At 40.1% G+C, this 17787-nt stretch overlaps 1 non-coding gene and 1 pseudogene across 1 annotated transcript; both read left to right on the forward strand.

The window, feature by feature from the left end:
- Nucleotides 1-552: 552 nt before the first annotated feature.
- LOC142435319 (U1 spliceosomal RNA) lies at nt 553-716 on the forward strand. Its single transcript, XR_012781395.1, has one exon. It is a non-coding gene; the product is annotated as a U1 spliceosomal RNA (small nuclear RNA).
- A 10289-nt stretch (nt 717-11005) lies between these two features.
- Nucleotides 11006-12085, forward strand: LOC142433468 (nucleolin pseudogene; annotated as a pseudogene).
- Nucleotides 12086-17787: the final 5702 nt, after the last annotated feature.

Below are 17787 nucleotides of genomic sequence, written 5' to 3' on the forward strand. Positions count from 1 at the left end.
GGTTACCACGAAGGGACAATTCAACCAGGGTGCAGTATAACACCAAAGAAACACACATCATTCCTCTAGTTCCTGAATGCTTCCTTCCCACCCCTACCCCCACTACCAAGACTCAGTTCTACCTTATAAATGTGGCCAGAGTACACACATTGATACAGATAAGTGCTCTCAATACACAGAATTCAGGGAAAATAACCTCCCCAGGAACAGTATTGGGTGTAGTGATATAGGGGGGTGGTGAGGGCGGGGAACCCATCACAAGGTTGGCTATATAGCCCACCCTCTAGGGGGATGAAAAACAAAAATGTGGATGGAGGGAGACAATGGATAGTGTAAGACACAAAACAACAACAATAACATATAATTGATCAAGGATTCATGAGGGTGGGAGGGGACGAAAGAGCTGAGAGCAAGGGCTCAAGTAGAAAGAAAATGTTTTGGAAATGTTGATGGCAACATATGTACAAATGTGCATAATACAATGAATGATGGATTGTCATAAGATTTGTAAAAGCCCCCCCCCCAATAAAATGGTTAATTTTTTAAAAGATTATACTTACCTGGCAGGGGAGACACCATGATCAGGAAGGTGGTTTTCCCAGGGGGAGGCTTATCCATTGCACTGTGGATGTGCTGACCCCTGCGATTTCCCCAAATGTGGGAAACTCGACTGCATAATCTGTGGTAGGGGGGGACTGTGTTCGTGCTCTCCCCTGTAAAAAAAACAAAGATTAAGGGGCATACACCATTTAGTAAACTAATGAAAGTCTATTGTGAATGACAGGGTTTGTCAATGAAGCAGATCAAATTCCGGTATTGACAGTCAGCCAGTCAAAGAAACAGACACACCAGCACAGTTGGAGATGAAGGGCGAAGATTGTGATAGCTAGGTTTTACTGTACCAATATGGCACAGCAACAATTTATTCTTTTAGATGCGCATGTAATTGGAATTGTTTCCCTAATGTACCTTTCAGATTCCTCATATTTGTGTATACAAATCAAACTGATCTTTGTTTGTTTACCTTGTACCCTGTAACTTTATTAAAATTCTGTTAGCTCCAGAACTTTTCTTGCATACTCTTTGGGATTGTTTTCATAGGATCAATCATCTATTAATAAAGATAATTTTAGTTATAGTTTTACAGTCTGGATAACGTCAATCTATTGTCTTATCTTAATTATCTGACTAGGATTCCTAATATAATATTGAAAAGAAGTAGTAAGAGTAAACACCCTTATTTTCATCCTGAATTTGAGAGGAAATTTCTTTAACCACTGAATATAATATTGACTGTGAATTTTTCATATATTCCCTGAATTATATGAAGCATTGCCCTATTACTTCAATATTCTCTAAAGTTTTCATCAAGAAATGATGATTTTATTTGATTTTATATGTGGATTATGTTCCATTTTAAAAAAGAAATGGTGATTTTATCACGTTTCGCTGCATCTATAGAGATGATCACATGGCTCGTTACCTTTGTTCTATTGATATGTATAATGTAGAATCATCCCTGTATTCCTGAAATAAATCATACTTGGTCAAGGTTTATGACTCCTTTAAAATGCTGTTGGATTCTATTTGCTGGCATTTTGTTGAGAATGTTTGCGCATATATTCATAATAGATATTGGCCTATAGTTTTCTTTATCTGGTTTTGGTAACAGGGTTATGTTTGTTTTAGAGAATGAATTAAGGAGTAGTCCTTTCCTCTCTATCTTTTGGAAGAGCTTAAATAATCTTAAAGAGTCAGTTTTCTGAATCTTTGAAAAAGATCCCTAGTGAAGCCAGGTGGTCCACTACTTTTCTTTTTGTTTTGGGGAAATTCTTGACCATTGATTCAATCTCTTCATTTGATTTGGATTTCTAGAGATTTTCTATTTCCTCTGTGTCAATTTGGCTAGATAGTGTACCTCTGATAATTTGTTTATTTTATCGAGGGGAGTCTATTGCTGTGCAGTTGTTTATAAGATTCTGTCATATTCACCTTATTCCTATAAGATTCATTATAATGTCTCCTTTTAAATTTTTTTGGTCATTTACATCATTTCCTTTTTTCTTTGTCAATCTAGCTTAAGATTTGTCCATTTTATTTATCTTTTCAAAGAACCAACTTTTAGGTTTACTGACTCTATTTTTCTGTTTTTAGTTTTATTTATTTCCATTCTGATCTTTATTACCTCCTTTCTTCTGGTAGATTTTTCCTTAGTTTTCTCTTCTCTGTATAATTCCTGGAGTTGTCAAGGTACACTGTTTATTTGAAAATTTTCTTAAATTTTTTATGTAGACACTTTTTTCTATAAGTTTAACTGTAAGCACTCCTATAGCTGAATTCCATCATTTCTGAAATTATGTTTTTGCTTTTATATGACTTTAGAAAAGTTTTGACTTTTCATTTGATTATGTACTTGAGCCATTAATGGTTTAATAGTGTGTTATTTAATTTCCTGTATTTTATAGGTTTTATCTCTTTTCTTCTTCACTCTGTTGTAGTCAGAGAAAATACTTTGTATAAAATCCAGCTAAACCAGAGCATGTACACAGGTACAGACATATAAAATCTGGAAACACAGGGAATCCAGGACAGATAAACCCCTCAGGACCAATAATGAGAATAGCAATACCAGGAGGGCAGGAGGGAGGTGGGGGAAAATAGGGGAACTGATCACAATAATCTATATTTCAGACCCTCCCAGGAGGATGGACAAGAGAAAAGTTGGTGAAGGGAGACATTGGTCAGTGTAAGACATTAAAAATAATAATAATTTATCAATTGTCAAGGGTTCCAGAGGGAATGAGGGGGAAAATGAGGCACTTAAGTAGAAAGAAAATGTTTTGAAAATGATGATGGCAAATGTGCTTGACACAATAGCCGTATATGTGGATTGTGGGGCTCAATGAGCCCCAAATAAAATGATTTTTTTAAGACAGAAAACACTTTGTGTAATTTCAGTGTTTCAAAATTTATTAAGACTTGTTTTGTGATATAACATGTGGCCTCTCCTGGAGAATGATTCATGAGAACTAAAGTAGAATGTATATTGAGCTATTTCAGGTGGGGTGTTCTACAAATGTGTTTTAAGTCTAGTTGGTTTATATTGTCTTTCAGATCCTGTGTTTCCTTATGAATATTCTTCCTAGATATATTATCTAATAGTAAATGATTATTTTAAGATATGCATTTAAGATCTGAGATGCTACTCGTTCTGATAGCTATGCAATATCAAATTTCTTCACCACACTTTGCTAGAGCACCCACATTTTCAGTGATCTCTCGTGAAGGCAAGTATGACATAGGGGCCACATCATAAAAACTAATTGTTGTTAGATGAGGATGATGATTAAGTACACACCCAAAATCCATCCAAATATCTATGGTTTACATTTGTCCCTGGTCCATTTTAGATATACCATTACCATTTTATTAGGAACTAGTAATATCATCCCCATGAGGCATATAATTATATTGATAGGTTCATTAATTTAGCCAGTGGTATAAAATTTTAAATACTGGTTAGAAACGGAAAACATATATATAGGACAGTTTGGGGTTTTTTCCCATGAAGAGTTAAAGGTACCATGGACCATCAAAAGAACAAACAGGTCTCTCTTAGAAGAAGTAAAGCCTGAAAAGTTTTCAGAGGCAAGGAAGGCAAGACCTCATATCTCACATGTCAGGAGATGTGACCTGTCAGGAGAAACCAGTCCCTGGAAAAGGGCATCGGGCTTGGTAAAGCAGCAGGACAGTAAAAAAGAGGTAGCCCTGAACACGATGGATTGACACCGTGGCTGCCACAATAGACGCAAGCATACAAACAATTTTGAGGATGGTACAGGATCAAGCATTGCTTCATTCTGGTCTGTGTTGGAAGAAGTAAAGCCAGTGTGCTCAAACATAAGAAATAAGACATGTGTAAAAATGGAGTTGCTATTTCTTAAGATAGGGGAAAAATTTTTTTTAGATAAAAAGAAAATCGTGGGAGGAGTACAGTTGACCAGAGAGTCAGGAATTCGGTTTGGGATATGCTGAATTTCAGCTCGGAGTAAATATTATACATCCAAGTAGTGATGTTAAGACGGCAGCTGAATATATAAGTCTGGTTCAGAGTGAGGAGTAGGCTTGAGATCTGTTGTGTGATTTTTCTTTGTGTGGGTGGAATGATAGTTAAGAAATGGTACAGGATGTACGAATAGGTAGGGCAATATACAAGTCTGAAAGCAGAATCTTGGATGATGTCAATACAGAGAGGTCAATGAAATGAGGGGTAGCTAGGAGTTAAAATGAGTAGTAGCGGGTAACGAAGAAACAGAAAGGAAAGTGTTGCAAAGAGGAAGAAGTGATAAGTGATACTAAACCAGGTAAGAACAGGGCTGACAATTGACTACTACATTGAGCAAAATGGAGGTCATTTGGGACCCTTTTGATGAGTAATTTCAGCAAAGTGATGAGATTGAAAGGTTGACTGGGGTGGATTCCAGAGGAGTGGGAGTAGAAATGGAGAAATCACGAATAAACAGCAATATTTTTTTTAAACAGCAATATTTTTAGTTTTGCCCTAAAAGGCAAATAGAAAGGGAATGTTGCAGCAGATGGGAGGGATTGTGCAGACAATGTAGGTTTTATGTTTTGTAGATTGTTTTCTTTTTAAGATAGGAGTATTTGTAGAATGTATGTACACTAATAGGAATAGTCAGGAAAGGGGTAAACTGAACCAGGAGAAAGCATGGCAGCATTGCTAGGACCATGTGTTGAATGGACAAGAAAGAGAGATCTAGTATTCAAGTACAGGACTGAATTTTGATAGAAGCATGGATAGATCATCCACAGTAACAAGAGGAATGGCAGCGTATCAAGTCACATTTGCAGCACACGTGGAGTTTTGGAAGGATTTTCTCCCTTTGCTTCCATATTTTCCATGAAATAGGAATCACTGTCATGAGCTGAGACTGTGGGCGCTCGGGTAGTTTTGATAAGAGAGGCTAAGCTGTGATCTACAATGTCTAAGATGGAGTTAATGGACTGCACTGAGTACACCTACCATATTCCTGATACTGTTCTAGATGCAGGAGGTTCACTCATATGTGTTGCCTTGGGGAAAAGAATGGGGGTATAGCTGGTGCTTGGTGCTAAGGAAATGTATTCTGGTATATAGACACAAGTAATGGCCCCTAAAAAGAAAAGCCCCTCTGAGCATCCCTCCTCACTTCAAGACATAGAGGTGAAGAATATGAGGACTGCATTGGAGCATTAAGGAGTCTAACTACCTACTTCCCCTTCCAGATGAGAATTAATACATTCTCCTTCTTATTAGCCCTTCTCTTGAAACCTAACAAGAAGAGGAATGCATTGCTTCTCAAATGGAGAGAAATGGTTAACTAGACTGCTGTACAGTAAGCTTTGATGACTGCTTCAGCCTCTTACTCTGTGTAGGCTCTGGTTGCTATGACAATATGGCAAGACACTTTCGGTGAAGCCATGCTTGGTACAGTAGAGGGTCAGTGAGAAAGAGGAAGACCCTGACGAGATGGACTGATACCATGACTCCGTTAGTGGGCTCACACACAGTCGTGGGACTAGGGCAGGACCCAGGAATGTTTCATTCTACTGCATATCAAAAAGTGAGGTTCTTGCTGTCAGCAATTAGTTATTTGGATAACCTCGATAGGATAGATATGAGTCAGATCCTATTTGAAGGCACCCAGCTACAGTAATGTATAGGAGATCTGGGTTCTATCTCCTGAGAATGCACCTCCTAGGAGCCACCACCCAGCTGTCAGAGGAGGTTTGTATGTTATTATGATACTAAACAGATTTTAGCAGCATCCTTAGACTAAGCCAGAGAGGAAGACAGGGCTGGTTATCTACTTCCAGGAGTTAGTTCATAAAAGTCAACTGACTGCAACCTATCATGGGTATGGCATCAAATCAAGCAGAATTATTGTTTTGTTTTGTTTCAGGTTGTTCATGGACCATGGGCTGGAGTATCCTACGGGTCATTACTGAGGGTTGCTAACAACAACAACATTTTGAAACAAGACCCAGTGGTGGAAGTATCTGCGTGGAACTCCATATGCTCTGACACAACCTACCAGCGGCTGCTCCATTGGAATTCAGTATTCCATGCAGTGGTAAACACAATAAATGGTGCAAAGGGAAAGAGAGAGAGAGAGAGAAACTGAGTGGAAACTTGGAAATGTAGGTTTGATGGTTAACAGTATTAAGGTTTGATGGTCTACCATCCCTCATGGCACCCCAGTCAACTACTACTATTAGAGGGCAGAGGGGCTAGACTTTGAATGAACTGGGAGCCTTAAATCAGATGGCAGATGCTTTGAATTAGAGTCATTTCCTAGAAGAAGCTACTGGATTTGGCCTAAGTGTGCTCCCTCTAGTAGTGTTCTCTCTGGAGGAACTGTAAGGCAGCAAGTACTAAGAGCACATCCTATGTGCCATCTAACTATTTATGAACTAGAAATATTAATGGGAAGCACGTGCTTGTAATTGTGGGTTTGGGGACATGGCTTGACGGTAGTAATTAGTCTAAAGGCACAAGTGTAGTGTCCTACCCTAGGCCATTATCCTTAACAAGGGCAGCTTCCTTACTGCAAACTGCTTCCCTTTTTAGCATACTACTCTGAATGGTATAGGGCCAGATATTAAGTCAGGGAACGGGAGAAAAGTATGGGGAGTGAGTTTCTAGGGCCCCAAGGATTTCAGTTGTCCCTTATCTCCAGCTTAGAGTCGGTCTGTCATCATTTGGACAGTCTTACTCTCCCATTCAAGTGTTTAGGCCCACAATCAGCTTTGAGTATCAGTGATCAGATACTCAAGGGCTAAATCTGGCTGGTTGTGATAACAATTCTGCCATGAGCTCTTATCACTAAATAAACTAAAATGAGAGCTTGAAATAGTGATGGTATGGTTCAGGTGGGAGGAAGAATTGTAGTTTGAGTGTTATAATTAAAATAACTGATTTGTGTGGCTGTGTGATTAAAATCCTAAAACCCCAGGGCAGGAGAGCAGGAGACTTGACTTGGAAACGGGAGCATCAAATCATTTCTCCAATCATTAGAGAAAGTTCCAAAAAGTAATCTTTAAGTTAAACAAAGGCTCCACCTGGAGAGAGTCAAGATGGAGTCCAGGTAGAATCACCCACCAGCACTCCTGCTGTCAGATCAGAAAATTAAGAGGTAGGCTTGGGAAGAAAGCTTGAGGAGAAAGCAAAGGGACCGACGGTTCCAGAGGGACTTGGAGGGAGAAGGAGGCAGGGGAAGGGAGCGGTAAGCAAACAACACCATCGACAGGGGAATAACTAGGGAATTGAAATCAATAATGAGGAGGACAATAGAGTTCCTGGGGATGTTGGAGCAACAGCAATCTAGCTGAGAGGAATTACTAAGAGGTGGGAAAAGGGCGAGCATGATGCGGGGGCAGAAGGAAGGTAAAAGGAAACAGAGGAATTATCCAGGAAGCAAAGCTATGGATAGAGGTATAAGTATAGGTGTGTACATATGTGAATACATTAGTTCATAAAAAATAGAGGTCTTGGCCTATGTACATATATTAAAAGGCTGAGTAGTGGACAGACATTGGGCCTCTACTCATGCCCACCCTCAATGCAACCACTTTGTTCTAACAACCTGGCATTCTGTGATGCTCACCATCCCAGCACAATCGCTGAAGACAAACAAATGAGTCCATAAACAAATGTGGCGGGAAAAGGGGACGGTGTCCGGCTATCAAAACAAATAGCATCTGGGGTCTTAAAGACTTGAATTTAAACAAGCAGCCATCTGACAGAGAAGCAACAAGCCCACATGGAAGAAGCACACCAGCCTGTGCCATCATGAGGTGTCAATGGGATCAGGTAAGAGACATCAGAAGACCTAAAACAAACAAAAATACATTATTGAATACAAGGGGGGGTTGGTGCAGAGACCCAAAAAGCCATCTGAAAACAATGGGACATGCCCTCAAAGAAGGATCACAAGGAAGGAATCAGTCAACCAGGGCAAAATATAGCACCGATGAAACACACAATATTCCTCTGGCTCCTTGAGGTTTCCTCACTCCCACTATCATGACCCCAGACCTGCCTTTCACCTCGGGCTAGACCACAGCATTTTCACAGGTACAGATAAGAGATAAGATCTCATGACATGGAATCCAGGAACAGGAATGGGAATACAGATATCAGAAGGGTAGGGGGTATGTGGAGAAAAGAGGGGAGGAAGGGGGAACCAATTGCAATGATCGACACATGACCACACACACACACACACACACACACCACCACCACCACCACCACCACCACCACCACCACCACCACCAGAGGGACAAACAACAGAAACCGTGGGGGAAGGGAGACAGTGGTCGGTGTAAGATATGAAAATAATAATTTACAATTTATCAAGGGGTCACAAGGTGGGGGGAAAGGGGAAGCTGATACTAAGGGCTCAATAGAAAGTAGATATCTAGAAAATAATGATGGCAACATGTACAAGTGCTTGATCCCATTGATGTATGGATTGTTATAAGAGCTGTAAGACCCCCTAATAAAGAGATCCTTTAATAAAATAAGAGAAAGGCTCCACCTAATTAGAACTCAGGGTAAAATCAATAATAGATTATCTGTTACTCTAAATTTTATTGGAAAATTCGGACCCAATCCCTGTATTTGACTGGGAATTTTACGTTAAAATAAAGACTCTGTCCCCTACACCCCCACCTGCACCCCCGCCACCCTCCATGTTCCCATTCAGGGGCTGATGGTAATGAGAGCTCTGTCATGGCTTTTACAGAGGTGATCGCTGGACAGGCTCAGTCTTTTGCCTCAGTCTCGAGCTCTAGCAGGAAGCCAAGATTGCATGTTGCAGGATCTTAAGCATGGCGGCTGCCATCAGCATCTCTTGAGTTCCTGTAGGCTCATCTCCACCATTCACCCAGCACACACTCCACTGCTCCAAGCCGCCATCATGATGAAGTTAGCCAAGGCTGGTAAAAATCTAGGTTGTCCCAAGAAGATGATTCTCACTCCAAGAAGGGAGAAGCTGACAGTGAGGATGACAATGTCAAATGATGCTAAAGAAGAAAACAGTGTGGAAGAGGTTATTATTACTCAGAAAAAAGGGGAAAGAAGAATGCCACAACGCCATCAAAGCAGACTGTGCTAGTCTGGGTACATTAGAGAAACAAATCCACCGAAACTCATGTAGAAGAGTTTTCTATAAAGGTTAAGTGAGCATCAAGAAAATGTCCCAACCCAGTGCTGCCCAAGCCCACAAGTCCAACATTAGCCCATATGTCCGACACCAATCCACAAAGTCCTCCTCCATCTCACAAAACAGACACAATGATGTCGACTGCAGGAGGAAAGCCAAGTCAGTGAATGTGTAAGCATCTCGGCGCTGGCAGGGGTCTCCACGCGGCTGCTCCAGCACCCAGGGCTGCATTGGGGTATGTCCATGTGGCTTCACCTCAGGGATATCTTGCAGGAAGTGAGCCTTGCAAGCTGAAGCAGGAAACTGGCTAAGGCAGCTGCACACTGGTCTGACCATCAGACAGCAAGAGACCCAAGAACTAGAAAGGCGAGGCTCATCGAGCCATTTATCTCTTCACCCTTCAATTAACCTCACATGTGCCAATCGGCCAGGTTGGCACAATAAACTTTATCTCAAAGATGGTGATTTCTCCCAACCAACAAAGGTGGTAACTGCCGCACTGGCCAAGAAAGCAGCTGACATGGGAAAGAGGCAGCTGTTACACCTGCTATGAGGTTGGTCACACCAGCCAAAGCAGAAGCAACATTTGGCACCAATAAGAAGGGAGATGTTACATCAGCCATAGGGATGAAGAATGGTAAGAATACGTAGAAGGATGAGAGTGATGAGGAAGATGAAGATGACTGTGAGAAAGATGATGAGGAAGAAAATTCATTTGAGCCAGTTGCTCCTGTCTCAGAGTAGTAGGAGGCGGAGGACTACAAGGGTGATGATGAAGGTGACTGAGGAAGAAACTATAAACCAGTCCAAAGGGGGAGGGAGGTAAGCGCCTGCCCAAAGTGGTACCTTTGAAAGCCAAGAATATGGATAAGAGGAAGAACCTATCAAAGAAGTACCTGGAAAACAAAGAATGAAATGGCCAAACAAAAAAGCCACTCCCAAAGCCAAGAAACTGACAGTGGAAGCTGTAACCCAACTACAGCTTTCAGTCACTTTGTTGGAAGCTGAACTGCCACAACCTGCTCCTGAATTAAAACTCATCTTAGTGACCTTTTTGCTAAGAAATGATTTTACTGTGATGGATGTCAGGGCAAGTATGATGAGGATGTTTGGCTATGTGGATTTTTCCTTTGCTGATGACATGACCTGGCAAAAAGCCTTGAAACTCGCTGGTTTAAAAATCTTTGCTAAATGTGGGTGAAGGAAGACAGCCCTCAGAGTAAGGTATGGAAACAATAATAATTTATCAAGGAATCATGGGGGGAGGGGAGCTGGTACCAAGAGCTCAAATAGAAAGTAAATGTTCAGAATCATGCTTGACACAATGGATGGATGGAAGGATTGTGATAAGAGTTGTATCAGCCCCCAATAAAATGATTTTTTTAGAAAAAGAAAGTAAATGATCAGAAAATGATGATGGCAACATATGCACAAATATGCTGATACAATTGATGTATGGAATGTTATAAGAGCCCCCAGTAAAATGATTTTGTTACAAAGTCTTTGGTAAGGAAAATAAATTAGAGAGGCCATAGAGAAAAGACCATTAAAAATTGGATGACAAAATAATAATAATTTATGAATGATGAAGGGTTCATGAGGTAGGGGGAGTGGGGAGGTAGGGGGAAAATGAGCAGCAGATACTAAGGGCTCAAGTAGAAGGCAAGTGTTTTGAGAATGATGATGGCAACAAATGTACATATGTTCTTGACACAATGGATGGATGTACGGATTGGGATAAGAATTGTATGAGTCCCCAATAAAATGGTTAAAAAAATTGGGACTCCAGGACACTGTTGTTCAAAATGTTGCCTTACAAAGTCACTCGGGATGAATTAAAAGGAGGCTTTGAAGATGTGATGGAGATCATATTAGTCAGCAAAGAGGAAAGGGATAGCATATCTCAAATTTCAGACAGAAGCTGATAATGAAAATAAACAAATAAATGAAAAACTTCGAAGAAAAGCAGGAAACAGAGATTGGTGGCCAGTTAATATCCTTGTAACACACTTAGAAGAAAGATCAAAATCAAGACAATGGAGGTGGGAAGGCCAGCACTCGGAGTGGTGAAGTAAAAGCCCTGGTTTTAAGCAGCCTCCCCTACAATGCAACACAAGGAAGTCTTCACGTGGTGTTTAAGAAGACTGCTGCTGTCAAGATGCCCTAAAACCCTAATGGCAAACCTAAAGGGCAAATACATTTACAAAACTTGCTTCACTTGAAGATGCTAAGGAAGCCTGCAATGAAAGAGAAATTGAGGGAAGAGAAATCTAGTTGGAATTGCAAATAGGGAATCACCTCTCACAAGTCTGAGGACACTGCCAAGAAGCCCTGGAAGGCGTCATTTGATGGCTCTGTTTGAGGCAGCAGAGGACCGACCGGGAACCTAGCTCCTTCAAAGAGTTTGGTTTGGTAGATGTCAACAGTGAGGGAGAGATGCTAAAGCTGCCAAGGAGCCCATGGAGCATGGTGAGACTGACGGCACAAAGAGAACTTGGATTCGGCCAAGCCGACGAGTGAGGGTGGTTTGGGGGCACCAGGTGGAAGCAGAAGGTTTGCAGACTGTGGTGGTTGTGGCATCGGAGGCCACGGTGAATTTGGTATCAACGAATTTGGTAGAGGGCGAGGAGGCTTCTGGGGAGGCAAAGGAGAGAGAGGAGAGCACAAACCATAGGCAAGAACACAAATTTGAAGAATTCTTCTGTCTTTGCCTTCCCTCTTCTGTTGGAAAGAATGGACTCTGGGTTTTACTCATTTTTTCTGGGTTTGACTCTGACCAGATAGATCATCATAGAGCTTTTGGAGGACATTCAGAGAGTAGCGAGCCCTGTGGAAATTATATTCCACTCTATGTATAAAACTGTGGGGGGAGGTTCTACAAATGAAGTTTGTATACCATTGTATTGACACATAATCCATATGTCATACAATTCAATAATTCAAGAGTGTTAATGGTGTTTGGTTTTTTGTTTTGTTTTACTTTTGCATTGGGGGTTGAATTTTGCTTTGGTGACTTTGGGACAAATTTAAAAGTCTGGAACTCTGAAAAAAATAGAAACATATGCTCAAGTCCCTATGCTTGACAGAAATGATCACAGGAAGTTACAAAGATTTCTTTTCCTGAGGGGAAAGTGATCTGGTTGCCCCTTCCTCTGGCCTTGTGGTTAAGGGCACATAGCATGGTATTTATAGACTTCCAAGTGCATGGCACCAGGGAAGCAAGGTAGGAGAGGGTTTGCAGCATGTAGCTTCTCAGCTGCCCACGTACCTCCTGCTAAGACTTGCCTTGTTTTCCTTCCTGACAGACTCCCTCCTCCAGCCAATATTCTGGAACCTATGAGTATAATCAGCTTAGTTGTCTAATGACTCAGCTATGGTTTAATTAGCCCTAGTCCCTGGTTGCTATGGTAACACAGCCAGGAGATCTGCTCTCTAAATTAAAATAAGAGGAAACCTGAGGTGGGAGGGGAATAACACATGGAAAGGGGCAAGACTGAACATGAGGATAATTACACTAATTGATAGCATTTTGCGATTAAAAGCCCATAAATACTGTTCCCTGGGTCCCAAAGCAGAGGACGCTGGAGGCATATGAGAGAAAATTAAGCATCAAAGATAAAGGAAGAGGCTTTTTATTAGAGACATTTCCAATCACAATCCCAGGATATGAGGGTATGGTTTTGGAAAGACACAGGTATGTTAGATGACCAGAGCCTTCATATGCAGGAACAAGACTCCTCAATCGTCAAACCCGACTATTCACATGTGAAATTGAGGCTCCGAAATGGAAAGACATTAGCTGCAGAGCCATGAGTGTCCACCATACCAGGGCTCTCTCCATGATATCAATATGGTCCTGATTGGAAACCAAGCTAGTCAATGATTCATCTTACAAATAGGTGTAACAAAAGAAAGGGGGAAATTAACTGGTCCAGCGTAATACAGACCCTGTTAGCCAGAATTACAAAAAGAACCTGGATAACTTGGCTTATAAAATAGACCAATTGTGTTAAGATTTGAAAATAGTAAAAATGTATAATTTATCTAGGAGTCACCAGGGCAGTGGAAGAGAAGCTGATACCAAGGGCCCAATAGAAAAGAAATATCTGAAAATAATTAAGGAAACATATGAACAAATTTGCTTGATACAATTGATGTATGGATTGTTATAAGAGCTGATTGACATATATAGATATATATATCGGAGAAATGTGTGTTACTTTGAGAACTGAGAGCTGAGAGACAGGGACAGTAAGAATGGAGCTCCTTATTTTACAGGGGATTCTATAGGGTTTGTAATCCAAGGTGGGAAAGGGTTTATAAGGGAGGGGGCAGTGGGGAGGGAGGGGAAAAATGAGGAGCTGATACCAAGGGCTCAAGTAGAAAGCAAATGTTTTGGGAATGATGATGCCAACAAATGTACAAATGTGCTTGACACAATGGATGGATGGATGGATTGTGATAAGAGTTGTACGAGCCCCCAATAAAATGATTTATAAAAAATACAGGGAGGGAAAAAAGGAGGAAGAAGGAAAAAGAACAATGGGAGAAAGGAAAGACACAAAGAGCTCCCTGACTATCACTGTGACTGTCTCTGACTGTGCAGCAGCTAGAGCTGATCCACAGAGTTCTGTGCCCGCCATCCTCAACTTGAGCCAGGGTATCTTGCTAGCGAACATAGGAAGACATGGGCCTAATTTGAAGGGGCTCTATCCTGGCCTATAAGATTACTATTAGTCAGAACTGACTGAATAGCAGTAAGTTTGGAACAGGCTCCCAGATACTTGTTGGCATACACAATTAGGTAAAGTCGACAGTTGAACTCACCAGTTGCTTCATGGCAGAAAGATGGGGCTCTCTGTTCCAAATATTTAAAGCCTTGGAAATCCAAAGGGGCTGTTCTAGTCTGCCCAGTCAGTCTTATAGAGTCTGTATGATCACTGTAAGTTAGAATCAACTTGATGGCGACGAGTTTGGTTTGTTTAAGAGGGTCCTGTCAGTATATAAAAAGTAAAATTTGTGGACCCAGGTCTAGGAGGTTCTCATAAGTATAGAGATGGAAAATCAAGTGTACACACAGTAAGGAAATGATACTCCCAAAATCAGACTCCTGGTTACTGACAGAGCTGAGAGTGGATCCCAGGACTCATGATGATCATACCAAGGCTTTGTGTCTCATAGGAGAATCAGACAACAGTAAGAACGTATACTATGAGTGTTTTGTTTCACTAGGTACTAGGGATACAGCTCTGGAAATAATCTATTGAGAAGGTACGTTCAGAACCTAAATATTGGGGAACATGATAAGGGAATGATATCCTCTATGTATTTTCCTGACAGGGTCTAATGCCAATCTTTCTGGCTTGTAGGGAAAAGTTACATGACTCGGAACCATTGAGAACCAAAAGGTTGATGAGACCAGTTAGAATTGACTACACACCAATGTGGTTTGTTTAAATCTATAAAATTGAGTTAAGTCCTTGGGCGGCAAAAATGGTTTGAGCTCAGCTACTGATCAGAAGTTGATGATGGTTCACCATAGGCCTAAGATGACAGTAATTGCAAGCCCAATGGAACACAGTTGAACCGTGAAACACATCATTACCATAAGTAGGAATAAACCCAATGGAAATTAACTAGATTGAAATGAACTAAAACCCTAGTAGTAAGATTTTTTGACTTATCTTTGTATATGTTTGTGTGTATATGTGTGTGTATATATAATATATTACAAATGTTTTAAAACACAGATAAAAATCACTGCATTATAGAGACCATAGTATGTGTAGAAGTAAAATATCTAGCCACGAGATGAAAAAACGTGACATCTTTGGTTTCTGTTCAGGGTATTGTGTTCTAGGCCATAAATATCAGTCCATTCTTCCCTCTGAAAGCAGTCTGATGTTTCCCTTCACCCACTTTTCTGTTGTCCATCCCCCAGGGAGGGGGTTATATATGGATCCTTGTGACTGGATCCCCTTTCTGTCCCCTACCTTCCCCTTATCCTCCTGATATTGCTACTCTCATTATTGGTCCTGTGGGCCTTATCTGTCCTGGATTCCCAGTGTTTCCAGCTCTTATCTCTACCAGTGTACACCCTCTGGTCTAGCCGGGTTTTATGAGAATTTTGTTGGAAATTTTTACCTCATCTATGCTAAAACCTTAATCTTAGCCCTTCCGACATCTTTTTGTTTCCCAAACTCAAAGAATCTTTCAAAGGGACATTTTTGAGTCACTGACTACAGGATGCCCAAACTGCTATTTTAATATGGTATAAATCTAAGAAGTCACCAGGAAAGGGTTAGAGAGAGGGAAACAGAAGTGTATATACCTATATGGAGAATATGTTTTTCAAATAATATCTCCATATTTTGAAATATTTAGTTAACAATGTTTTTCATTATTTTGTAGCAATATATTTGACTAACCCTCATACTATACTGCACTTTCTGTGAAGAAAATGCTAATAGAAGGCAAAACAGGTAAATAAACCCCCAACTTCACCAGAGCACTGGGAAGCTAACAATCCTTACCTTCTAGGATACTTGCTCTTTTGAAGACAAAAGGACAGCTAAGGTATTCTAAAAACACACGCCTTTACATCCTCCTGCCTCACTAAGCTGGGAGGGAGAGCATAGCACAAATTTAACAATGCCAGTCAGAGAAATCTAGAGGAAAATGCTTTTCTTTTTTTTCATTGAAAATTGATTTTTAATTTGAATATCACTTATTTTAAATACTTTTATTGTTATATATTTAATATACAATTCAAAAGTTCAACCATATTAATTAGAGTTGTATAATCATCTCCACAACCAATATTAAAACATTTAATTCTTTCTTCTGTTCTTTCTCATAAGCTACCTTTAACCTTACCAATCATACCCACTCATCAATGCAGACACTGTCTATAAAGCTCTATCCATGCTGGCTTTCATATACACAAAAATATAGAAAACACAATACAGAAAAACAAACCAAGACCAAAACCACTGCATGCTACATGATAGTAAAGTTATTCACATCCCTGGTCTGTATTCAGAGGGAATTTATTGAAGGTTTAATACATGTGTGGATCCTGCTAATGGATTTTGGCATCCCACTGTCATCCATAGCTTGCTGCAAACTGGGTGTTCACAATTTAAGCTCTGATACAATACCCTCTTTCCAGTTTGGATTTCATCACTCATAATCCTTGGATCACACAGGCTGGTGTGCTCCATGTGAGCCCAGTTGACACCTTACTCTGACGGCTGCTTGTTTGAAGACAAGCCTTTAAGACTCCGGATGCTAGTCAAGAAAATTTTCTTTGGACTTAAATATGGAAGTGCATGATATGTGAATTTTATATCAAGAAACCAAAGTTGAGCAGTGGTTACCATGGGGAAGTAGTATTTTTTTATTTAAGGGGCATTGAGTTTACATTAGTGGTAGAATGATTTTGAAAAGCATATCAATAATAGTTGCACAACACAAAGAGTACAATTCATAACACTGAATTATACATGTAGAAGATATTTAATTAGAGAAAGTTTTGTTGCCTACATTTTTGCCACAATTAAAAAACAATAATAATAATGAGTATATTAATAACAATGAGTATAAGAAAGAAGAAAATGTTCTAAAATTGATTGTGATGAGGGGGAACTGATTACAAGGATCCACATGTGACCTCTTCCTTGGGAGAGGGACAGCAGAGAAGGGGGGAAGGGAGACTCCGGATAGGGCAAGATATGACAAAATAACGATGTATAAATTACCAAGGGCATATGAGGGAGGGGGGAATGGGGAGGGAAGGGGGGAAAAAAGAGGACCTGATGCAAGGGGCTTAAGTGGAGAGCAAATGCCTTGAGAATGATTGGGGCAGGGAATGTATGGATGTGCTTTATATAATTGATGTATGTATATGTATGGATTGTGGTAGGAGTTGTATGAGTCCCTAATAAAATGTAAAAGAAGAAAAGAGAAAAAAATGATTAGGGCAAAGACTGTACAGATGTGCTTTATACAATTGATGTATGTATATGTATGAACTGTGAAAAGAATTGTATGAGCCCCAATAAATTGTTTTAAAAAAAAGAATAAAAAAAGAAATTATTGTTTTTATTAAAGAAATATATGAAGCTTGTAAAAAAAGAAAGAAGAAAATGTTCTAAAATTGATTGTGATGAGTGTACCACTCTTCTTGATATGATTGAATTACTGAATTGTATGATATGCAAATGAAGTTCCAATGAAACTGTGTCCAAAAAAAGAAGAAGAAAGTACCTTTTAAACAAAGCACTTAGCTCTTTGCTCTAAGAAAATTGGAAGGTGGGGGTGGCAAATTTGGAATATTGCCTTTCCAAAGTTACCTTATATCAATCTGAGTAAAAATTACTCATATGGTATGGAGAAATCAGAATTTGGAAGCAGGTTGTTTTTCCAAACTTGGTTATCATAAAAAGAGAAGAAGGTGAGAAAATCACAGATAAAAGAGCATCACAGAGAAGGACAAAGGGCCATGACAGAAAGGAAAGGCATTCCTAAAGATCTGAAAGGTGTTAAACAACAGGGTGTT

This window comes from Tenrec ecaudatus, chromosome X, assembly GCF_050624435.1.
Source record: "Tenrec ecaudatus isolate mTenEca1 chromosome X, mTenEca1.hap1, whole genome shotgun sequence".
Classification (NCBI taxonomy): Eukaryota; Metazoa; Chordata; class Mammalia; order Afrosoricida; family Tenrecidae; genus Tenrec; species Tenrec ecaudatus.